Raw genomic sequence first — 8,630 nt, 5'->3', positions numbered from 1 at the left:
AAACCTCATGAGTTGTGCTCTGATCAGGGTACCAATTTCAAGGGTAGAGATCGTGAGTTTAAGGATGCCTTCAACAATATTCATCCTCAGTTACAAAGAGAACTTGCCAAGCAACAGATTGACTTCCAGTACAACCCACCAAACTCCCTGCATTTCGGAGGATCCTGGGAAAGAGAAATCAGATCTGCTAAAGCTGCGCTGTACACCACCATTGGTGCGCAAACTGTCACTGAGGAAGTGCTCAGGACTGTCCTTATTGAAATTGAGGGAATTTTAAATTCAAAGCCATTGGGATATGTATCCTCGGATGTAGCTGATCCTGACCCAATAACCCCTAATTCTCTTTTAATGGGCCGACTAGACTCTGCCTTGCCTCAGGTAATTTACCCTGCATCAGAGCTGCTCAGCCGCAAGTGTTGGAGACACAGCCAGATATTGGCAGACCATTTCTGGAGCTGTTATTTGTGTAACTACCTGCCCGGACTCCAGTCTCGCCAGAAATGGCAACAAGAGAAAGACAACCTGACAGTAGGGACAGTGGTTATGATTGCTGATCCACAATTCCCCAGAGCACTCTGGCCCATTGGGACTGTGAAAGCCCTCACTGAGCTATACTCGGGAACAGGAGCCCTCCATGGTTTAAACTCGGGAACAGGAGCCTTCCGTGGGCTAAACTCAGGGACAGGAGCCCTCACTAGAGCGAGCTCTGGGGCTGGAGCTGACATAGGAGCGAGCTCTGGGGCTGGAGCCGACACAGGAGCGAACTCTGGGGCTGGAGCCGAAACAGGAGCGAGCTCTGGGGCTGGAGTCGACACAGGAGCAAGCTCTGGGGTGGCTGGCTGGCGGGATTGACTTCAGAGCGGCCGGCAAACTTGACTCAGGAGCGACCGGCGGGCTTGTCTTCGGAATGGCCGGAGGGCTTGACTTCGGAGCGGCCGGTGGGCTTGAGTAAGCCGCGGCCGGCGGACTTGACAGTGGCGCTGCCGGCGAGCTTGACAGGAGGGCGGTCCTCATACCGCGGCGAGAAAAACTGAAAAACAAGACAATTCAAAACGAAAAGAAAAACACGGGAGAAGGGGCACCGCTTACTGTTTTGGTCCGCTGTTCTGTCACGATTCACACTGGGAGCACGGGAACGAAGGCGCGAGGAGACGAGGAGTAAAGCAAATTCCAAAGTCTTTAATGAAAACCAAGCTAGGAACACAGGTAATCACGGAGGACACAAAATGACATGTAACAGCAGATGCTAGACACTAGGAAACACTGCATTTAAGTAATGGAGCAAACAAAGGAACTGACAAGATGATTAATAAACACAGGTGGAAACTAATGAACTATAATGAGGAACAGGAAAACCAAATATGGGCATTATCATAAACATGGAGCACGTGGGGGAGGAAAACACAACGCGAAACATGGAACAGAGTCTGACAGATGGTGAGTCATTTTTTTCATCACCATAATTGATTGTTATCTAAAATATAAATATAAGGAAAAGCCTAAAACAGGCCCGATTCTAATTTGCGTTTCATTTTAAAATTCTATACAATTAAAAAATAAAACACTATTATATTTTAAATACACTATTTATATTATAAAAATTATAATGGCATATATGTAAAACTTTGCCCTTCAATTGTATAGCTGCTTATATTTTCTGATTTTTACATTGCTCTGTTCTGAATACCTTAAAATTTAAAGGATTTGCTGCAAGGCAATTTTGTCTGATATGTGAATTATTTATTAGCCTTAATCCATGCAGGAAATGCTTGAAAAACAGCTGTAAAAAATACTTTATTGCATTCCAGACGCTTTTAAAGAACTTTTCACTATAAAATATTATGGGTAGCTTGAATGTAAAACATTGTCATGGATTTGCGATATTCCCATTTGTAAAATAGCCTACAAATTAATTGTTGTAGGCTAACCCGATATCATGAAAGTGCGTATATCACGGTTTTCTGCTTCTATTTGGTGTAATATTTATATGCAGAAATTGACTTTGGCATGCAAAATACTGATAAATTCATAATCAATGGCATGGCTGGTTCAGTCGACAGAAATACGGGACGCAACGTAACAGTTACGTAATGTATTTGTACTTTTTGGTAAGTATATGACTTACCAATAGACAACTGTAAGTACTTAAGTGAGAGGATGAGAAATAAGATGTCAAAACTTGTGGACTAAATTTAAATCAATCATGTCTCATACACTACAAATATAGAATTTAAATTCTGGACTGTTGCTGCTTTGCAGGTAATCCTGAAAGATGTGAGAAATAACCTAATGATAACTGGAAACGACCTCCAGAAAACTCTGCAAACTCTTTGTCCATTGACAAACACTGGAACACGAGGGTATTTCTGTTTGCCCAAAACTGCCTGGATGGTCCACAATGCTTCTGGGACAATTTTCTATGGATAGTTAAGACAAAAGTTGAAGCAAAAATGCACTGTTCTTTTAGCAAATGCAAATCAACTTCAAGCCCTCATCTCAACTGTGAACATGGTGGATGGATCATCATGGTTTAGCGCTACTTTGATGTCTCAGGGCCTGAACACCATGCAATTATTGAAGGAACAACAAATTCTAAAGTGTATCAATATGATTTACAGAAGAATGTCAGGACAGCAGTTCATTTTATTTGCTTTAGAGAGGTAGGGTGATGCAACAAGGCAAGGACACAAAGCACACAAGTAAATCAACTAAAATATGGCTTTAATCCCTTCATGGTACTGTTTTAAATGTAACAAATATAAAAGAAAAGAGCGCTGTATTTTTACAATTCAAATTCTGCCATAGGAATAATCTTAATATAGGAAAAATATGCACCGTATTATTGCAGCTGAATTTCCTATACATTTATTATCTCAATGATATCATCATTTTACTTATTAAATAAGGGGATATACTGTACATAGACATACAATATATCTCAAAATCTTCTCTGCATATACGAGATCCTAAGTACTGTTTTCTAAGTACTGTTTCCAAAAAAATCACAGTGAATTTAAACTACAGTATTAAAAGGAACATTTAATTAATGGAATGTTTAATTACATTTAATTAACGGAATTAATTAAATTTGTTAAAAGAAAAGTTGACTATAATCTTGAATGCAAATATTTCTATCTTAAGTTAGGCTAAGTTCATTACTGTTGTTACTATTGTATTGTATTACTACTACTACTATTTTACATTTCCTCAAGACAATAGAGTAACATTACTTGATATTATTTAAAACTGCGTTTAAAACATTACAGATGCCATTACAGATTACATTTATTAGTTAAATTCACCATACGGTTGTTCTCCTGATGAAACACCCCTCTATCTTCCCCCTTTCGCCAGCTTATTTTGCTGTCACTTTCCAACCCCATGTTCTTCAGCTTTTCACTTATCTGGAAGACCAGCAAGAAAGAATTAAATAAAACCTGACAAATCATGTCACATATATAGGCTTCATATCATATTTAGCCCTAAATAACAATACAACCAGCAATAATAATGATGATGACGATACGAGTGGTGCTTCTTGGGTTTAAGGTAATTTAATGCATTCTTCTTCAGCCATTTCATTGAGTGCATATACTTGGCAAATTATGTTTGACACTGAACACTGTTTAAGGCAGATACAAACCTCATTCAGAATGGCCGTCTGTAGTGAAGGATCATTCAATACGCATTTTCCATTACATGTCACTTTCAATCTCACAATTTGTTTTCTCTTGTCATCTAGAGAAATACATGAAGTCATGCTCAACATAGAAGATACATCAGTGAATGAAAACATATTTCAGTTGTTTGTGATGTCTGTTGTAAGAGTTATCTACAAACCATTTGAATAATTTAATTCTGTTAACTGGAGAAACTCACCTCCATAGCAGATAAATGGCTGCTGTAGATCACAGCTGAAGTGAGCCCATCTGCCAAAGTTTTTTCTTGACATCGCAACACAGTCACCAGATCCTGAACTCATGGATGGTTGACCTGCTGCCCAGTGTCTGAAGAAGCGACTCTATTTATCAGACCATTCCCAAGAGTCCAGGAACAGACCAATCCAGTAGTAATATCCAGATAAAAGAATTTGATTTATCTGGTTAGTTTCTTTAGAGTTGTGGATGGTGGGCAGGTCTGCATAATGCTGTCTGCAGTAGCTCTGAGCATCACTCCAGATTTTAGCACTCTGTACTATGATATATCCAGAACTTCCTGTTGAGAGATGCATCAGTTCTCAGCACTTCTTTGCTAATAAGCACCACAATAATACATTTTAAAGAATGGGGAACTCACCATAACACACAAAATATCGATTAACGTCACATGCCCTATCAAGCCAAGCCCCGTTAACTATTTCTACACAATCTCCATCCTTATTTGGCTGTCCTGAATCCCAGTTATAGTGCTGAGAAGTTGTGTTTTCTCCATCAGACCAAACCCAGCGTGTCTGTTTCCCCCTCTCCAGTCCAATCCACACTGATCCACTGTATCCAGCATCCACTATATTTACCAGCCTGTTCACATCATCCATGCTGTCTACAGTAGCCAGATCAGTGAATCTCTCTCTGCAGTAACTCTGAGCCTCTGGCCACGACATTGCTGTATTTATATAGTGGTACGGACGAGAAAGACCAGAACTGCTCCAGAAGAACCCTCCTAAAATCAACATGTTACACCATCTATATGTAAACACATCATCATAAATACAGATTACAAATTATCACACCAACCTGACAGCAGAAGCAACACAAACAGACTCCTGTCCATGACTGCTCACACAGATCCTCACTGGTGTATTCTAAGAGATGATCAAACACATCATCCATTTTCTGTATCACAGTTTTGTAAGTAGAGTGTGCTGAATGACATAAAAGCTTAAACTGTAAACATGAGGTGGCTACATACAGTATAGGGGCTAGTAGCCTTGATTTTAGCCTTAAGTTCCTGTAGCTTAGGCAGTAGCAACTTACCAGTAGTATAGCACTAGAAACACCAAGGTCATGGGTTGGATACCCAGGAAATGTATAAACTGATCAAATGTACAGTGGGAAAAATAATTATTTGATCCCCTACTGATTTTGTAAGTTTGCCCACTTACAAAGAAATGAAGGGTCTATAATTTTTATGGTAGGCTTATTTTAACGGATAGAGAGAATATCAAGTAAAAAATCCAGAAAAAAACACTGTTCAAAGGTTATAAATTGATTTGCATTTCAGTGAGTCAAATAAGTATTTGATCCCCAAGCAAAACTTGGTGGAGAAACTCTTGTTGGCAAGCACAGAGGTAAGACGTGTCTTGTAGTTGGTCACCAGGTTTGCACACATCTCAGGAGGGATTTTTTTCCACTCCACTTTAAAGATTCTCTCTAAATCCTTAAGGTTTCTTGGCAACTCAAAGTTTCAGCTCACTCCACAGATTTTCTATAGAATTAAGGTCTGGGGACTGGCTAGGCCCCACTCCATGACCTTAATGTGCTTCTTTTTAAGCCACTCCTTTGTTGCCTTGGCGGTATTTTTGGTAATGGTCATGCTGGAAGACCCATCATCCATGACCCATCTTCAGTGTTCTGGCTGAGAGAAGGAGGTTCTCATCCAGAATTTTACGGTGCACGGCCCTGTCTGATGTTGAGACGGGCCTGTACATGTGCCTTCTTGAGCTGGGGGACCTTGCGGGCACTGCATGATTTCAACTCATTGCAACGTAATGTGTTACCAATGGTTTGCTTAGCGAATGTTGTCCCAACTGCCTTAAGATCATTAACAAGCTCCTCTCTCACCTTTATCATGACCATCCTTTCCTCATAAGGCGAGATCTTGCATGAAGCACCAGACAGAGGGCGATTGATGGTTATTTTGTATTTCTTCCATTTCCGATATTCACACCAACAGTTGTCTCCTTCTTGGTGATGATCTTGTAGCCCATTCCAGCCTTGTGCAGGTCTACAATCTTGTCTCTGACGTCCTTTGACAGCTCTTTGGTCTTGCCCATGGTGGTGGGAGAGAGTTTCAATGGAAGATACACATTCTATGGACTGTTTTTTTTATACTCATAACAAGATGACATTAGGAGTAATTTCTTAAAGTGACAGGACTAATCTGTGTTCCACTTGGGCACGTAAACAATCTGTGGGAGCCAGAATTCTTGCTGGTTGGTAGGGGATCAAATACTTATTTTACTTACTGAAATGCAAGTCAATTTATAACCTTTATATAACATGTTTTTCTGGATTTTTTTGTTGATATTCTGTCTCTATCCATTAAAATAAACCTACCACAAAAATTATAGACCCTTAATTTTTTTGTAAGTGGTCAAACTTACAAAATCAGCAGGGGATCAAATAATTATTTTCCCCACTGATTACTATCAAAGCAGAGTAGGTCACTTTGAATATGAATAAATGTTAATGATATCAAAAAGCGCACCACTGAGTTATTTAACTTGCAAAGGCACATTGCACATAATTCAGCTGTGATTATTAAAAATTAAAGTGAGCTCTCCAAGAGTTTTCTTATTACCTAAATAAATGACTAAATGACAAGCGGAAAGTATAAAAAACTTTCCGCTTGATAATACTGCAATACTGCAGGGGAAAGCGGGGCACAACCTGAAGCTTTTTGTCTTTTTCGGTTTGTGGATATCTACTTGGGGTTCAGAGTATTTATTTGTTTCACATTAATTTCACAATCGGGGTGGAGACAGGTAGGTTTAGGTTTATGTAAGTTGGGAGGAGTTGGATCTGGATCCAACCACGCCCCTTGGATCTTGTGTTCTGCAGTGAGGACCATCTCTCATTCTCTTGGAAAATTTAGCTGTTGAAAGGTATCTTTTTCTCGCTTATGCTTATGCTCTGTCCAGCAGACTACAAATTACCATAATTTTTTTACAGGAAACATGTCTTCACTGCGTGCAAGTGCCGAAAGAGCAGGAGATTGAAATCTGCAGCATAGTATGTTTATTATATTTCAAAAAGGGGGGCACTTGAGAAAAAAAATCTAAACTTGATAATGCTTGCTACATCCCAATTAAAGCTCATGACTTTTTAGTATCATGTGTTATTGAATGCACAGTTTTATTGAAGGTATTTCCAGCACTTCATTCCATTTGTTTGAACACCTCATTCAGGAGCCAAGGATTACAAAAGACCTCCACACTGCAGTTGGATGTCTGCGGAAAAAACTCTGTGTCTTCAGAGGTTTGGTGAAAGAGCTGAGGTTCCTCCAACTGAAAGAGAAAGACCAGAAGAAAGCTCTTCTTCAGCTTTCAAAGAACCAAAGAACCTTTTGTTTTCCAATTCCAATTTAAGGATAATAAGGAGATATTTCTCGATGAGTGCATGGACAATAGGGGCCGCAAAATAAATGGCATGCAATGTCAATTTTAATAATTATTGTTAAATGTGTGCCTGCTTTGCTTTAACATTTGTTTGTTTTATTTTCTTTAGTTTTTAAAAAATCTTTTCTACTTATGTATGATAATGTGTGCAATGGAAAAATTATTGTAAAAAAAAATTAAATCAAATGTTAAAATCCTCAAGCTTCGTTTTGTCTATCTACCTCATCTACCTATCATCTGATTAAATCGTTATAATAAAATGCTGACTTGACATCAACGTAGAGTAAAGGGGTCATATGATGCGATTTCAAGTTTTCCTTTCTCTTTGGAGTGTCACAAGCTGTTCGTGAATACTGTAGATAAGATCCCTAAAGTTGCAAAGACTAAAGTCTCAAACCCAAAGAGATATTCTTTATAAAAGTTAAGACTGGTCCATGCCCTCCTAAAACGCCTTGTTTAAAGATGCCCCCACATGCCTACCATATTTCTGATATTATCTTTCAACCTAATCTGATTAATTTGATCGTTCACTTTTATTCTAAAACCACAAGTGCAGCGCGTTAGCATTCGTTAGCCGGTTAGCTTGTCATTAGCGTTTCCATTTGCGCCTATTGCTATTTCTTTTTTTTCTCTTTCTCTCTCTCTCGCTCCGTTTTTTCATGAAACAACTGTGGTAAGTAAGAATCATTCATCAATCACGGTGAGAAATGGCTTCTTCTCCTGCTATTGTTGTTTGCACTGCTTGCCACATGTATAGTTTATCTCTCTTTGTCGGCAACGAGGGATTCACATGTGATAAATGCAGGGAAATAGGCTGACAGAGAAGATTTCAGAATTAGAGACACGCATCCAAACTTTAATTGAGTAAGAATGTGAGGGCTCTAGATACGGCTTTGGATGCGACTAGCTCAGGGAGTCCTGTACATTGTTCGGTTCCGGTTACAATGCCTCTGCAGCAGGGCGACTGGGTGACTTTGAGGCAGCATAGTCACGGGTCAAAACACAGTTTTACCGTTCCGATCAAAACATTAAACAGGTTCTTCCCCACTCAGTGACGTACCTACTGAGAAACCTGATCAAAGTGCTCTAGTTACTGGCAATTTTATTGTACGGAACGTGAAAACAGAGACACCAGCCACCATAGTCAAATGTTTACTGGCAGCCAGAGCACCTGACATCTTGGCAAATTTAAAAGTGCTGGCTAATGCTAAACGTAAATACAGTTAAGTATTTATTCACGCTGGCACTAATGATGTTCGACTTCGCCAGTCGGAGATCACTAAAAATAACATTA

General features: G+C 39.4%; 1 pseudogene; it reads right to left on the bottom strand.

Annotated features, from left to right (window-relative positions):
- Positions 1-393: 393 nt before the first annotated feature.
- On the bottom strand, positions 394-4,793 carry LOC107575324 (C-type mannose receptor 2-like; annotated as a pseudogene).
- Between the last annotated feature and the right edge of the window lie 3,837 nt (positions 4,794-8,630).

This window comes from Sinocyclocheilus grahami, unplaced genomic scaffold, assembly GCF_001515645.1.
Source record: "Sinocyclocheilus grahami isolate Dianchi unplaced genomic scaffold, SAMN03320097.WGS_v1.1 scaffold2570.1, whole genome shotgun sequence".
NCBI lineage: Eukaryota > Metazoa > Chordata > Actinopteri > Cypriniformes > Cyprinidae > Sinocyclocheilus > Sinocyclocheilus grahami.
Note: the sequence above shows the minus strand (reverse complement) of the source record. Positions and strands in the feature narration are given on the sequence as shown.